Raw genomic sequence first — 15,766 nt, forward strand, 5'->3', positions numbered from 1 at the left:
CAGCATCAATGATCTAATCCCACATGAAAGCAAACTCCTTGCTTTATTATACTGTGGGTTTATTTTCTTCACTGATATAGCAAAATCAAACCTTTTTGTTGGCTGGATGGTTTTAGCCCTGTAATGCTCTCAGTGATGTCATGTAGTTGATATTTGTGGTTCATTCCCCTTCCCAGGAAAAGCTGTTTGATTTTTACTGGTGGACTCTGACTACCCTCTGTGTACAATTTACTGAATATGAGGGAGGAAATTTCCCCTCTTGCCTGAGAAGCTGCATTTGAAGTTTCCTTCTAAAGCTTTCCACCACCTTTTGCAATTGCAGTGACATTTACTGCCATCATCCATGATCTGTGAGCAATGAAAAAGTCTTCTGGTTGTCTCTGTAAAGGAGAAAAGTCATTTGCGTATACAGTCTCTTTATTATATTGTATGAATTGAATGTTTACTCCTACACAGGGTGATAAGGTGGTTTTGCTGATGTGTCATACAGGCACAAGCAGCTGGATGAGCTCTTGTGCTCTTGGCGTGGTGTTTTCTGAGTCTTCTGCCATGGAGGTCAAACCAGAGAACGAGACCTGAATTTCAAATACCTCTCAACTATGTAATGTGTGGATGGTGTATCTACAGAGAGAGAAGAAAAATAAGGATGTGAGAATTAACATAGGCTAAAACGATTACAAACAGAAAATGGGAATAAATGTCATCATAGGTATAGGAGAGCTTCTAGGCACCTACAAAACAGGGATAAAATAATTATCCTAGAGTTTAGTAGAAATTCCGCTTTACATCTTTGTGGTACTTTATGAATCTCAGTTAATTCCAACCTACAGCATCTCTATAAAGAACAAACCCAGTTTCCAGGTGGGGTAAGTCATAAACCAGGAGGCCTGACTAGAGAAACATGAGACGCGTGTGACCAGACAACCATCCTTCCTCCCCTTGGGAGCCCCGTTGGCAAAGGCTGGACAGAAGGAGTAATTAATACTGGAAAAGAAAGACAAATAAGCTATTTCTGAGTAGGTGAAGGATAAGAGAGAAAGTGACCTGGAGGTGCTGACTTGTTTCTTTGCCCCAGGAGATCGATGTTCCTCCATGGGTATCACCACCTAATACAGAGCAAATGGGCATGTGGAGACTTAGCGAGGGGAGAGCCATGATGGTGAAATACTAATTGCAAAAATGAGCAAAGCTTTGCAATTTTCTTATCCAGCTGCCTTTCCCTCTCTCAGCTTCCCTGGATGAGAGCAACCATGAGGTACCGTTAATGGCGAGGTGGGATTTCTCTGTTATTCCTTTAGACCACAGGGCTGGGAGAGCACATGGAGTAATTAATTTTGACTTACAGAAGCTGTATTAAATTGGATAGAAATGGGTGAAAATAGGATTAGGAATGGAGTTTAGCCAAGAGCAAACAGAATTAAAACTCTCTAAGAGCAGGCCAACACAGCTGATATCATTGATGCAATGAAAGTAGACAGCTTGGGACATTTTTGAGCGGTAGCGTAATGTCAGAAATTGTAACCTGCCTAGTACCTGACTGCATTGGGAAAATCAAAAAACAAAAAGTCATTTTTCTGTTGTTGTTGTTGTATTTCTGGCCTCTTTATCTAGTCTGATCTTTCTGGCTTCCAAGGATTAATTTTGAAACAACTGTGCAGAACAAGAGCCTCCATAAGCTCCAACTCATCTAAATGTATCCAGTGCTTTCAACACATGCACCAAAATCTAATTAGTATGGGATTATGCTTGTCACGAATCATCAGAAATTGAAGGATCCTTAACATGAAAACCAGCTCCTCTCCCTAACAGCCTTCTCACAAAACCTAAAGACAAACCAGAGTCAGGACATTTGCTTCCATCATCTGGGGGCCACATCTTTGGTGGTGTAAACTGGCACAGCTCTGCTGATGACAGTCTCCATCTGCTGTCAGGGGCATAAAAATATTCGGACTGGAGGGTCTGGCTTAATCCAGTTTTGCTGCAAGGGAATAAGGACCCACTGATCTGTCTGGATTCAATCTGGAAATTTGTTTCACCTCTCTGACACAGTTGGTAAAAGTCTTGAGGGCATTACCCGTCCCTCTGCTTTATCCCAAGATAAATCCCACAGACTCAACTGGCCCAGGTCCTGCTCTTCCCTTACCACTGTGTAATGCCGCTGAGCCAGTCCTTGTCTAACCCAAAGTAGATGATACCTGAATTTGCTGAAGAATATCTCTAAAAGATGAAGGTCCAGCCTTTGTATCAGGCTTTTCAGCTTCACCTACCAAGTACTTTGGTGGACATTAACTAATGAGCACAGAGCTTTACATTTCCCCTCGCTCCCTGGCTTTATTAGACAGCACATCCCTGGCAGGTCACAGCCAGAGGGTTTGTCAGTGTGTACAGTGGCCGCCGAACGTTCCCTTTCATGTGGGAATCCAATTTCTGCCGCTACCAGGAGCTGCATATAACCATGAATTTCAGTTGTTTTCTCTGGGGTTTCCATGGTTGCTGGCAGCGGTTAGTATCCTTGTTCTAAAGTAGATCCTCCACAAGCGTGTTTTCTTTGGTCTGAGGTAGCACATTGTACTGCTAGGAAACCTCAGGAGTTGGCCGGGGAAGCAGAGCGATGCCCTAGGGTCTCCATGGTGCCACCCACGCGGGGGCACATGGCCCCAGGAAGGGACATCACCAGCTGCGGGGCTGCCCTGGCCTCTCTTTAATGAACAGGGGTATTGGTGCTCAGACAAATCCAAGGGTACAAGTGCAAAGTCAAGGCAACAGGTCTTGGAAAAACAGACACACTTTAAAAATCCCCCTGAAAACCAGGTCCCTAAACCTGAGACACGTAGAGCTCTGCGCTGGGCTGGGGCTGCCCAAAGGGTTCCCAGCCTCCTCTATTGGTGCCTTTTAATTGCCAGAAACTTTCCTTTCCCTGGTCACTGTATGATTCTGCAGGTGTTACATCACATCCCTGGCTGGGAAGATCAAAGCCAAAGCACTGGCAAGCTCAGCCCAACACTGAGTGGTTTCTGGTCTAGGCCACCCGAGCAGCCATGTGTGTGGCATGCTGGGGACACGGCGTGCTGGGGACACAGCTCACGGGGACAGTGGGGCTCTGCAGGGACCCAAACAATTCCAATGCAGCCCTCAGAAACCCCATGAGGTTCTTGAGAGCTGCTCTACTGGCAGAGGGCACACAGATGGGGATCACAGGGTCTGGCTCAGTTCTCTCTCCCTGGGTGCTGCCTGCTGGTTTATGTCAGGCAGGATTTCTGCCAGGGCTGGAGGCAGAGCACTGAGGTCTGCCTGCATTTGCTGGCTCCAAGTGAGGGGCAGGATTGTCCCAAAATTACAGAAACAGCAGATCAGGGCAGGGGGACCCAGTGTCAGAGCCCTTCTCTGCCACCGACTGCTCACATGGCCTCTGTCATGTCACTTAACCTGGTGATCACCACACTCCATGTACACAGCAGGGATGTCACACACAGCAGGGGCCTCACACACAGCAGGGACATCACACACAGCTGGAATACATACAGAACAGGGATGTCGTACTGGCTCCTGCGTGCCATGGGACACACTGCGAAGGCAGGATGACCTGGAACACGTTGGATGGACCAAATGCTCCCTTATACCCAAAATAATTTTCAGCCCTCCAATTAAAACCTTGCCTCAAGACTTGCAGTGCAGAGGTGATAGTTTCCAAAATTCCCTGATTTTGCTCTGTATCCCTGTGCAGAGGGGTCAGTGGAATCGTTCATGGTTGTGATACACAGTTGAGGACACAGGGCTGACCCCAACATCTTGGAAGTAAACCTGGGTCATGCCCCAGCACAGCACAGCGGAGGGTGCCAGGACTCAGCCCTTTCTATTGCTGCAATGCAAGAGGAGGGCTTAATGTGATTTTTTATTTTTATCTTGACAGCGTCTCGTTACTGTAAGCCAGTTTAGATCTCTGTCAGCTTACTTTTCCTTCCTCTGTGCAGCATTTTGCCTCCTCCCCCTTCCTTCTCAGAAGGTAACAGTATCTCCTGCTTAGGCATGCATTCCTTTATAATAAGGTATTATGCCTCTATTTATATGCATCTTAGGTGCAGTCTGAGCAGCTGCTGCTTTCCAGGGCCCTGGGTGAGGAGCAGAAAATTGAATTCAGCCTGGAATGTGCGGGTGCAGTTGGACATCTGCACCCAGCCAGGGGCAGCCCTTCCCCTGCACGTTTTTAACAGTGAGATGATGCTTTTTTGGCTCCCGGCTGGTCTGATACGGTCGGCTGCTTGGGGTCCTACCAGCCACAGGTGAACCTGATGTGTAGACCCAGGATTTTGAGATTCCTCTGTGCTGAGAAGGTGTTTGCAGAGACCCAGCTCACCTGGGCAACCCACTGCAGCGGGGTCAAGGCTCCAAAATTGTTGCCCTGTGCAGTAGATTCAGGTTTTTGGCTGCTGCCAGCTGACTGTGGATTGTTTGTAATGGCAGATATCTGAGGGTCCCATCTCTGCCCACCCCCACCCCGATACCACTCCCCTGCTCTGCCATCCAATACCACCACGACGAATGCAACACAAGGACCCAGCTGGACTGAGCTGAAATAATGCATTTCAGCGCCCCTTTCTGGATTAAGCTATTATGGACCAGACTGCTCAACTGCAACAACTTTCTGTAATGATTTTCAAAGCAGTGAACCCTTTTCTTGCAGAAGGGAGCTTGGTCCATCATCAGCAACAAGGAGCACTTGCAGGATGATACTCTAGCTCTGCATGGATGATGTGAAGTGACTCCTCTTTGCTGTTTGGCTTCTCCCCAGGCTAAAATCCCAACCTCAGGGAAGTCAGTATGTTTTTTGCCGCTGACCTTAATGAATGCCATGCTTCCACATGGTTTTGTCCACTTCTACAGAGACCGTATTTCACCTGAAACATGACATTTTCCTTCGAGTCAACCCATGATGAAACCTGTGGCCATGGCCCTTCCCCTCTCACATCACAATATGGTGCAGAGCTGTCATGGGGATGGCACGCTCCATCGCGGGGCTCATCAGTGAGCTAATTAATGACCAGTGTGGGAATCCAGGGCTTCTCCGCCCCAGTGGGAAGAGGGCAGGATGAACAGGGCTCTGACGTCAGCCCTTCCTCCCTGATTAGCTCTCATTCAGCCTGCACTAATGAGCCTGAACTGTGAACCCCCACAGGGAGAGGGGGTGAACTGCCTGATACTGGGGGAATCTGCCTGGGAATGGCAGTCAGGTTATCTGCCCCACCAAAAGCCTGTGTTTTCCTTCCTTTCCACCTTTATTTGCGGTCAGTATCATAACACAGCCCAGCTGCCAAAGAGGGGGAAAGTGGCTGGTCTGATTAATTGGTCACTGGCATAAATGCTCCAGCCTCCAACAGGTACCAGCAGATAGCTCCAATTAACCCTTTCAGCACCTGGCATGGTTTTGAGATGTTCCAGAGGAAGGAGGAGATAAGCTGAAGTTTGGGGATGTTCCATTTGGGTATAAGCGGTGGGATGGGTGGATCTGTGCATCCTCTGACAGCCCCACGATGCTGCTGCTGCTGCTGCTGCTGCTCCTCACCAAGGCAGAATGCACCCTGAGCTGTTGGCTACCTAATTCATGGGGTGGCAACAAGGGGGAGAGAGGAAAATGAATTAAGGGTCTGTGGTGTTCAGGTGAGCTGATTTTCCACCCTGTTAATGACAGAGGTGCTCTGGCTCTTTACAAAATGGCATGGAAAATACCTCCCTCTTCATTCTAGTCCTCCCAAATCCTTATTTCCACCAGAGTTTTCTTAAATACTGACTTTTAGGAGCATTTTGTTTTTAAATGGATTAATTTGCATTCAGCTCTAAGTGCCGGTTTTGTGTAATAAATAAGATACAATTCAGCAATGAGATTGATCTTCTCATCTTTCCAGGAATGGAGATTGTCTTCAGAGTTCATCAGCCAATTCAAACATTCCCGGTGCTGAGGAGAGAGGGTCTGTGCCTGCGTTTTGTCTTTGCCCTTTCCAGAGTTGCAAACTGCAGACACCAGTAGGAGCAATAGGGAATTACTGAGGTGTGCTGCAGATTCTCCATCACTTGAAGACTTTAATCCCAGGAGTTTTTTTTAGCAAAAGCTCTGCTACAGCTCACACAGGGTTTATAAGCTCGGTGTGGAAAGGTATGTCCTGTATTATGTGTGAAGTCAGACTCGATGACCATAATGGCTCTGTCTGGCTGTAAGAGAATAACATCCCATGTGGTTTTTCCTTCTCTTTCATGTAGGAATATTCTCAAGGAAGGCTCGCGGTGAAGGTGAAGTGGCAGATCAACACTGAAGGAACAAGCTGAGGCTGCAGGGAACGGCTCAGGGGGAAAATCAAAGGGAAGATGTCTTTGTTACCAACCCAGCTGCAACTTCCTGCTCCGGCTAGAAATACCCGAGGAGGTGGCTTGTCAGCAGGTTGCATGCCCTTGCCTTGCCTTGCTTCCCCATAATGAGTGAATAATGAACTTATAGGGCAAGGGAAAGGTGGAATTCCCAGAAATTATCGTCCCAAGGTAAGCACAAAGAGAGTTTCTGTCTTTCACCCCACAGGTAAATAGATATGGATTGTGGGTGAAGGAAAGGGCTTTCTTCCTCTAAACATAGGCTATAAACAAGCATTTTTGATCAACTGGCACCCCTGTCGATGTGAAGTCATATCTCTGAATTCATGGAGTGTGATCTGGACTCCACCCAGGGTCAATGGACCAGTTTCCATCACGGATGTATTCTTCATAATTCTCCTTTTTGCTGCCCCAGCCTTCAGTCCTTCTGATGCCCCAGACCTCTTTCTCCCCTCAGAGTCTTTGATGTATGTGATGTGGGTCTTGCTGCTCTTGCTGTGCTGGAGATGTTGCATTGTGGCTCATGGGGAGGGGAAGACTGGCCACCCTGATCTGGAATATTTCCTTCAACCAAGCAGGATTTTTTCCTTACTGAAGAATCAAACGAACTCTGCAACTGTAATGTGCATTTCATATAAGAAATGTGATTTTACTTATGGTGAAAAATGGAAGAACAGGACTCAGCTCTTTAGGATGGGCTAGTGGGAACATGAACGGTGTTTTGACAAGCAGCTCAGTGGATATAGCTAATATGTTATACAAGCATATAAGTTATTTGTGGAGAACAATGGTGACATTTTAGCATGAGCCACTGTTTTCCAGCAAAACACTGACAATCTGGAGGGGAAATACCTTACCTTTCAAAAGCTGAATTGTTCAGGTGCAGTGACTGAAGTGCAAGCATGAAGCAGATTATTTACATCGGACTTACTTTGTTGGTGGATGTACAAGACTTCGCTATTTGGCCTTTCAAAGTCACTGTCTACGTTTGGGTTGGTGTGAAACAAGAAACTCAGTGGGAGAAACCAGGGGAGGTTCATCTGGATGAGGAAGCTGGATCTCATGGGCTTAGGGGATCTCCCAAAGGTGTGATGCTATTAAACCTTCTAATTAATGATCAGGGTAACCTAACCAAGTGTATACTCACTAGATTAGCAGGTGACCCTTGTGCTGGAGGGAGTCTCGCACAGGGTGACAGGCTGGAACTGTGCTGAGTGGGTGACCCCTAAAATAGGACGTGCTGAGGAATGAGTGTGAGATACTGCAGGAATAACCCATAGGCAACTGGGAAGGATACAAAACAACTGAACAGGCAGGGGTTCTGCAGAAAACAGCCCGAATATTATTGCAGGGCATGAGGTGAGCAGGAATCAATGGCCTGGTGGAGAAAGTGAAGGGACGAGAGTTGTTTGGCCTCAGGAAGAGAGAACTGGAAAGGCAGGTGAGAGCAATCTTCAAAACACCGCTGCAAAAAAGAGGGAATGATCAGTTCTCCATATGCACAGTGGAGAAGAGAAGAGAGGGCTTAAATTTCAGTAAAAGAGGTTCAGACTGAATTTTGCTGAAAGCCGCTAAGGGGGGGGGGGATGGTGGAGCTGTGTTACAGATCTGCCATCAAGATTTGTCTGCTTTAAGGGCAGATTGGCCAGAAAGGATGGCGGAGAAGCTGATCCTGCCTCTGGGCAGAAGGGATTAATAACTCAGCCCTTCCTCCCTGCTGGGATGGATGTTGTGGCAGGACAATGACCCATTACTGGGCAGGGAGCACCCTCCATCGCCCCGGTAGTCACTTTGTTTTCATGGGGTTGGTGATTTGCACCCAAAGAGTTTAGCAGAATCCTTGGCTCCACTCCACTGGGGTAGAAACAGCTTATTTTTGCAACTAGGTATTTATTAATCACCTTCTACCTGGCTGCACAGCCTTTTGCTTTGCTGTGATTATGTTAGCTGATGCAAAAGGATATGTGGTAACAAGTTGGAGCACGGGGAGCAGAGGAAGGTTAATGTTTCAGTTTGCTTGTGTGCTAATCTGGAACCTCTTCTCCTAAATCCTCTTAACCTCTGTGGTTTTTTGTTTTTCAATCACCTGTGTTTGCATCCAACACTAGTAGCATGGACAGAAATTGAGCAACAGAAGATACCTTCACTTCCAGCCTGACAAGCTCCTCTAGCTAAGTAACCCACTAAAATATTTATGAATAGACTAAATGCTGATAATTTGATCTAAAAGTGTCTGGTCACCGCTCTCTTTCTTGCCCCACCTATTGTCTAGTCGTGCATTGTAATTTTAGGCTTTGCTCGATGTACTCGTCTTTTAAGATGACTGTGACCAAGTAATCAAGGCTGTCATCACAGCAGAACCTGGCTCTTGAGGCAAAAATCTCCCCACTGGTCTTTTTTCATTTCCTGGCTCAGCATCAGGGGAAGAGATTATGCGATCCGATAGGTAAAATTATCCCATCAGAGGTGAATGTCCTAATAAAAGGCTTTTGCAGGCCTGGTTGTATGATATCCCTGAGAAGGCTACACTCATTTAGAGCCCTTTATTGAGGGGAATGCTCAGTCCCTATGGAAACCCAATGGGACAAAAGGCGATTCTAGCTGCTAAGACACCCACAGCTACACACACACACACAGGTCAAGGATGCAGAACTGTTGCATTTACCTGGTTGGAGGGAGAAAAAAGAAAAGGAATGACAACAAAACATCCCAATGTTGGATGTTTGGCTCAAAATTGGGAGCCGGATTTTCCCAGCTGGTTAAAATTGGGGATGATAGGCACCCCAGATTGGGGCGATAGGGTGGGGCTTGGCCTGTCCAGAAAAAAGAGAAAATGATCTAGAATGTTAGTTGGTGTTTTTTTTGCGGAAACTTGATCAGGTTCAATGAATCTGCAGAACGAAAGATGGAAATCTTTCTGGGTGACCTTCTCCGAGACCCTTGTCCACTTCCCTCGTTGTTTGGTCAGCTGCCTGCTTTTTTTTTTTTCACTGGGTTTTGAAAGGAGTTTTTAAAAAGTGAGAAAAAAAAGTTTCCGAGACCTACTTTGAGTGATGCAAAACAGTCAATGAGGGCGAGGAGCTGGCCCGTTGGGGACTGTCCTCTCTTTGCCCGGGGGCCGGTGGGACATGATGCCCAGAACATCTCCTGGCTGCTACCTGAGCTGAGATCTGAGATTTGAGCCTGGGAGGCTTCAGCAACTGGAGGAAGAAATGAGGATGTGTCACTCCATCAGCCTGGGGGATTTTGGGGAAGGAGAAGGGCAAGGGGGAGAAGCAGCTCCGTGTTTGTCCTGTTAGGAGTGGCTCCAAGCGATGCAGGTCAGAGGGAGACAAAGGTGGGTGCCAAGCACCTTTTCAGCCCTGCCCTGGCCGTGTTCGCACACCCAGTCCTGCAACTCTCTGTCACCCCAAATTCCCCCTCTTCAAACCACAGAGTGCCTTCTGAAATGGTTGGGATATATTCCTTCTACTTGGGGAGGCTGGGGGAGATAGAGATGAGCATGCTTCACATCTGAAAAGTGTGTTTTCAATTAAAAGAAGAAAAATCTCCGAAACACACAGTGGGTTAAGCATTACAGTGAAAAGCATTCAAGCTGCTCCTCCATTGCAAAGTAACCAACAGTTTATGTGTGTGATTGCAGGCAGGTGGTTCCTGTTCGTATTAAAAATGAGTAATCCAGGCTCTCAGAGGATTTCTTCAGAGGCAATCTGGACAGACCTGGAAGTCCAATGTGCCTTTTAAACCATAAGTGTTTCCCCTCCACATCCCAGTATTCTCCTTTCCAAGCATTTTTAAGGAGCTCTTGGCCAGCAGATCAGGATCGTCTCACTGTGTTCAGGGAAGGGAAAACCTGTTACCATAAATTAAGAGATCCTCTGCTCCCTGCTGCCTTCGGGGAAATCTAAACTGAAGCTTCTCATGGATGGTGGGTGGGGAATGGTCAGTCCTGCCCACCCATTTCCCAGTCCCTTCACCCTTAGGGTTTTGCCCTGGATGGGGTGATGTCCCCAGCCCATCTGCAGCCTCCTGTGGGTCCTCCAGCATGGCTCACACCTCCAGGCTCTAGTAGCTGTGCTGGGATGGGTTCTGCTCGTTCCTGGTTGAAATACCTCGGCATGGGCTGTTTACTGCCCCTTACACTGTGCTAGGCTGGGTCAGAGACCCTTTCGATGCTGTTTGCGTGCTGCCGACACCTCAGGACGTTTATACCAGAGACATGTAACAAATCACTGCTGTGCTTCAGGGACCAGTGCGAGCCACATCTGTGTGTCTGCAGGTGTGCGTGGGCATCTGGGTTATCATCACGACTTTTTCTGTCCCAGCAATGGCTTTCTGCCTTGCTGGATCTTTTCAAGGACACTGCGCTATCTTACTGCTCCTGCCCTTACATCGGGCTGTTTGCTGTCTGCACACAGACCCAGTGGAGAAGCTGCAAGTGGAGAAGCTTACCCAGTGGAGAAGCTGCAAGTCCCACCACTGATCCCAGGACAGCACATTGAGATACCCTGCTTGCTGGGCCAGAAAACACAGATTGCACTGACGAGCAGCCCAGACCTGGCAGCCTTGGGTGCAGGGAGGATGGGCAGCCCCTCAGCACACCCAAACAGCAGGTACCTCCTACATACATGAAGGGGAGGTTTAGATTGGATATTAGGAAAATTTTGTCATGGAAAGGGCTGTCAGGCATTGGAACAGGCTGCCCAGGGCAGTGGTGGAGTCACCATCCCTGGAGGGGTGAACAGATGCAGAGATGAGGTTCTCAGGGACATGGGTCAGTGTGAGGTGTGGGGGAACGGTTGGACTCCATGATCTTGAGGGTCTTTTCCAACCAAAATGATTCTATGTTGTTCTGCTCACCTTTCGCCACAGTCCCACTTTCAGTCATTGTCCCAGCAATCAAGAAGTGGGTCCCCTGCCAGGTTTGCTGATCCCCATGCAACAAATCACCTTAACAAATGGTTTCCCTTAATGCCTTGGTGCAGTCAGACCATTTCTGTGCTGTGGGATTACGAGTCTAGCCAGGCTTGCGGGAGGTTCTGGCTCTGGAGGAGGTGTATGGACAGTGTGTTTGGACAAGGGCTGTTCCTCCGGTGCCCTCTGTTGTCGCTGTTTTGCTCTAGAAACACCTGCTCTCTTCTGAAGGCACCATGGCTTCAGGTCCTCTGTGCTTTCAGGTGTAGTTGTTTTGAGATTCTGATCACCAAAGCCTCGTCCCCTCTCCTTATTGCACAAAGGAGAAAAAAACCTTAATAATATTTTAGAAGAAGGCCTGAGGGCTGCATTGCAGTTTAACTTGATCACCCAAGGGAATAAAAGAATACCACATGTAGAGATCTTTTACTTAACATTGCGATGTTTAATCTTGCCCAGTCAGCAGTTTTTGAACAGATTCCAGGAAAGCTTTTAAGCCTGATAAAGCCGGGGCTTTTGCATTTTCAAGTGATACTTTAGCTACAAATGACATGCTCTACTTGTCATTTGGCTTTAAAGGAAGGTAATTAAAATCTTCCTAAGAGTACAGTTACACAGGGGAAAGAACTAACATAAACTAAAATAAAAAGAGAGCGACAAGCCCACAAAAATGCAATTTAGCAGATGAAAAATGTAAAGAAAAACTGTTAAAAGATAAAAGTATCAAATGCACAATAGCTGTTTGCCGAAGGAAGACTAATGATACAGGAGGAACTACGACTTACACAGCAAAAGCATGGGCAAGGCTAGGGAATTTCCAGAATATATTATTTGCAGTTTTCAGGGCCACTGGAAGCCACAAGACAGACCTGCAACTGCCTATCACAGTCCTGGCTGCAAAAGACATTCTCTGTTATGCAAAGTGTGAATAGAAGGTGAAAGATAAATGCAGCTATGAGCCCTCGCCCAAAGCTGGGGGGGAACAAGTGAAGCTTTTCAACAAGAGTTTTGGGGGAAATCACCCTCTACAGTGGCTACATGAAATGTATCAGATTGGGTTCAAAGCCATCATCTCTTCTGGGTTTTTGGAAGGGGGATGTGAAGCTTGTTCCCAAATGAAGTCAGGTGTGGTGGTGAATCTGTGCAAGGTCATTCCCCTGAAGATGGAAAGGGTGTCTGTCTCCAAAGGGGCTCCCAACATCCATGCTGGGCAGGGGAGGTCCAGAGGAAAGTGCAGCTCTTGCATAAGGGTGGCAGGAGCAGGGGGAGCACCCCAAACCTCGTCAGTCCCCCAGGAACATCACAGCACTCAGCACGTTTCACCCAAAAAGGCCCACAGCAGGAACTCCTTCCTTTCTCCTTCCAGACTCGTGCTGTCTTGTCATTGTCAGTTTTGATCGGTGGAGGGGAAAAGGAGTATGATTGAAGTGCATCATTCCCAAAGAACCTTCACTCCCAAGCAGCTGGAACAGTTCAGAGACGTTACAGCGTAAAAACGGGGAAATGAAATTTTCTCCTAGGATAACATGAAGCCTGCATCATTCAACAGCCTCCGGCATGCTCAGCCGCCGAGAGACGCCTGCTGATGAGTTCAGCAAAAACAGACACTATCCATCTCTCCGGGATCAAATGTAAAATAAGAACTTCTTTTTTTGGGGTCATGCTCTGATACCAGACCGGCCAGAGCAGCTGGTGGTTTGAAACATGGAACTTCCCTCGTGACGGCAGGTTCCCCTGGGACTCACGTATTTATTAGTATCATTTGCTGCCATAAAATCAGCAATCTCACTGCATGTAGTAGTTTCCCTTTGTTAGTGATTATTAGTCCCTGATGCCCGTGTCGCTGAGACAGAGTCTTCCCTGCCCCAGACAGGTACAAATACCAGCAGGGAAGAGAACGAAGCTTTGTCCTTGGATGGAAGGGCAGAAAAAGATGATTGCAACAAGCCCAACTACACCTCACTTCTTGTCCTGAACCCCAAATGATGCCTCTGCCTGGATTCCTTACCCAAAAGGCACATTTCATTCATCTCACATCTGTTTTGGGCTCCCAGCACTGCAAGGGAGAAAGCTGAAATAAAACAGCTTCTTTGCTCTTCAGTTCCCATAACATACTTGTCTTCATGACTGATCCTGCACAGGATGCAGGTCCCATCTGTGGCCACCGGGACTAAAATTCATTCTGTTACTCCTCCCTTAGAAAACACACGGCCCCACTGAGCACTGGCAGAGGTTGGCATCAACCCTTTGCCATGAAAATACCTGTTCTCTCCTTTTGGGAAACCCCACAGGCTCTGTTCGAGAATGGGTGGGTTGGTCTGGTCGAAAGTGGTGGTGGAGAGATGCTCCAGGCCAAAGCCACCCCATGTGGAGGGACCTCCAGCTCAACATGTGGCAGCGGTGGCACAGCAAAGGGATAGAGATGGCCTTTTGGAGCCACACATCACCATCAAAGGCACTTTGCACTGGCTTTCCCCTTGCTCTGCCAAATACCCACCTCCAGCTCCAGGCAGAGTCATCTCTGGGGTTACATCTAACACAAATTCCTCCCTGACCTCGAAATATTCAGAGCACTTGAAAGCTTTCCTATCCCAACAGACGAGTTTTAGCACCTCAAGCCTTTGCTGGCGAGTCCCAGCAACAGGTGTAAGACAAAGAAAACCCAAACCCAGAAGCCGACATACCGTGCTGCTCCCTTGGAGACTGAAGGAATGGGAGGAAAGTTGCTTGCAGTCGTGGAGATGAAAGATGCTGCAATGACTTTTTGCTGACATGTACAAATGTGATCCTGACTATTAACTTTAATGACCTGCCATTATGTGAGGGAAAAAGAGGGAGGGATCTAATTTTTTTTGGTAATTACTTTAATTGCCACCCTGTGGTCTTGTTTCGTGCTGCTGGTTTTGCAGTCAGGTGGGAAAAAACCCCAACTGTCCCTCCCCGATCCCCTGGTATCTCGGCTTTGGGTTCACTCCTATGCCAGTTGTGCAAAATCAAATCATAATAGGGAACCTAGAAAATGCTCCTGCAGATTGAAATGCTAAATGAGAGCTCAGTTTTTAATATGGCTTTGAAATGCTGGAACTGCAGCTACAGATGACTCTGTAATTTAAACATAATTGAGCTGTTAAACAAACCGTGGGTTTGCAAAGCACGAGGCAGTGGAACTGGGAGAGGCCGTAAGCAGAGGGATGGAGCCCATTTCATTGTGTGTGAGGAAGACTTGACTGTGTAAGGGTTGTTTACTCTGGTCAAAGGCTCTATTAAAATTAATGAGATTAATTTCCTTTACTGAGTGGCTTGCAAGGGTCAGAGATGCAGGACTGGGCCCTTATTGCTGCAGGATTTTCAGTCCCCATGTTGCATATTCAACAGTATCTATCATCAGTTAATTGCACTACAAATATGAATGATTATTCCATGAAGAGAAGATCATAGAATCACAGAATCATTTTCGTTGGAAGATACCCTTAAAATCATCGAGTCCAACCCAACTCTAGCACTAAACCATTATTACACTGAACGTACTAATGTTTAGCAGTCATGCTTCTCATCTGCTGTTCAAAATACTCTACAGAACAGGGAAATATATATGTTCTTGGTTGTAGAGGCTGAGAAAGTGAAGAAGAGGAGGATGAAATCCAAGAGCAAGGCAGAAGGGAGGATCCAGAGCAGAGGCCAAGGATGCACCCTCGGGGCTCCGTTGTCTCCAGGACACATTCCTGTTTGACCCCAAACCCAAAACACCCTCTGGACTGGGCTGAAGGATGAGATTTGGGGTCGGTTCCAGCCTCCCCATTGGACAGGCTGCATCTGGAATAAAACTCGTTTTCTTTTCCTGAAGCCCCTTTTTTTTGATGGAAAATGCGAATTCCATCACAGTGAAACGTGCAGTGAATTTCTGATCATTTTGCCCAATGATTGTCTTTGGAAAAAGCAAAGAGATAACTGAAAAAGCACTCAAAGGTCTTGTTTTGACATTTCTCGAAATGTACCATTTCAATTCTTGTGTCAAGCTTTCCCTTAATTGTATAAGTGGTTCCAAGACATTTTCAAGAAATCAATGAGAGGGATGGTTTCAATTTGATTGAAATGTAACATTTTATATGACCCGTTTTACTTTTCTTTCAGTTTGTGATTTGCCAAAAGTAGTGGTGTTGTTTTTTTTTTTAGTGCTTGATTTTCATCCAGCCCCAAATGATTTTTTCCTTAGTTTTTCAAAATTACCAGTAAGCTCCCAAACTCCCTTTTTCTTACAAAATCCTGCAGCTCCCTTCAGTCCCTCACTGCTTCACTTTCCCTACATGTAAAATGCGGTTAATAATTTCCTGTCTAATGGAAGGGTTGAGATAATGAACTTCAGGGCTTTCAGGCTGCTTGGAGATCCTCAGTTGGAAGCAGTTCATTTTAGTCGAGAGCCTTAGTTCTTCTGGCCACCTTTGGGAGAGGTGGAAGCAGGAGCAGGGAAGGGTCCAGAGGCTGAACCCCATGCAAG

At 47.0% G+C, this 15,766-nt stretch overlaps 1 long non-coding RNA gene across 1 annotated transcript; it reads right to left on the reverse strand.

The window, feature by feature from the left end:
• Positions 1-11,695: 11,695 nt before the first annotated feature.
• Positions 11,696-14,307, reverse strand: LOC135575474 (uncharacterized). The gene is made up of 2 exons (XR_010466299.1): positions 13,956-14,307; positions 11,696-12,734 (listed from the first exon to the last, which is right to left on the reverse strand). It is a non-coding gene; the product is annotated as an uncharacterized LOC135575474 (long non-coding RNA).
• Between the last annotated feature and the right edge of the window lie 1,459 nt (positions 14,308-15,766).

Source organism: Columba livia, chromosome 15 (genome assembly GCF_036013475.1).
Source record: "Columba livia isolate bColLiv1 breed racing homer chromosome 15, bColLiv1.pat.W.v2, whole genome shotgun sequence".
Taxonomy (NCBI): Eukaryota; Metazoa; Chordata; class Aves; order Columbiformes; family Columbidae; genus Columba; species Columba livia.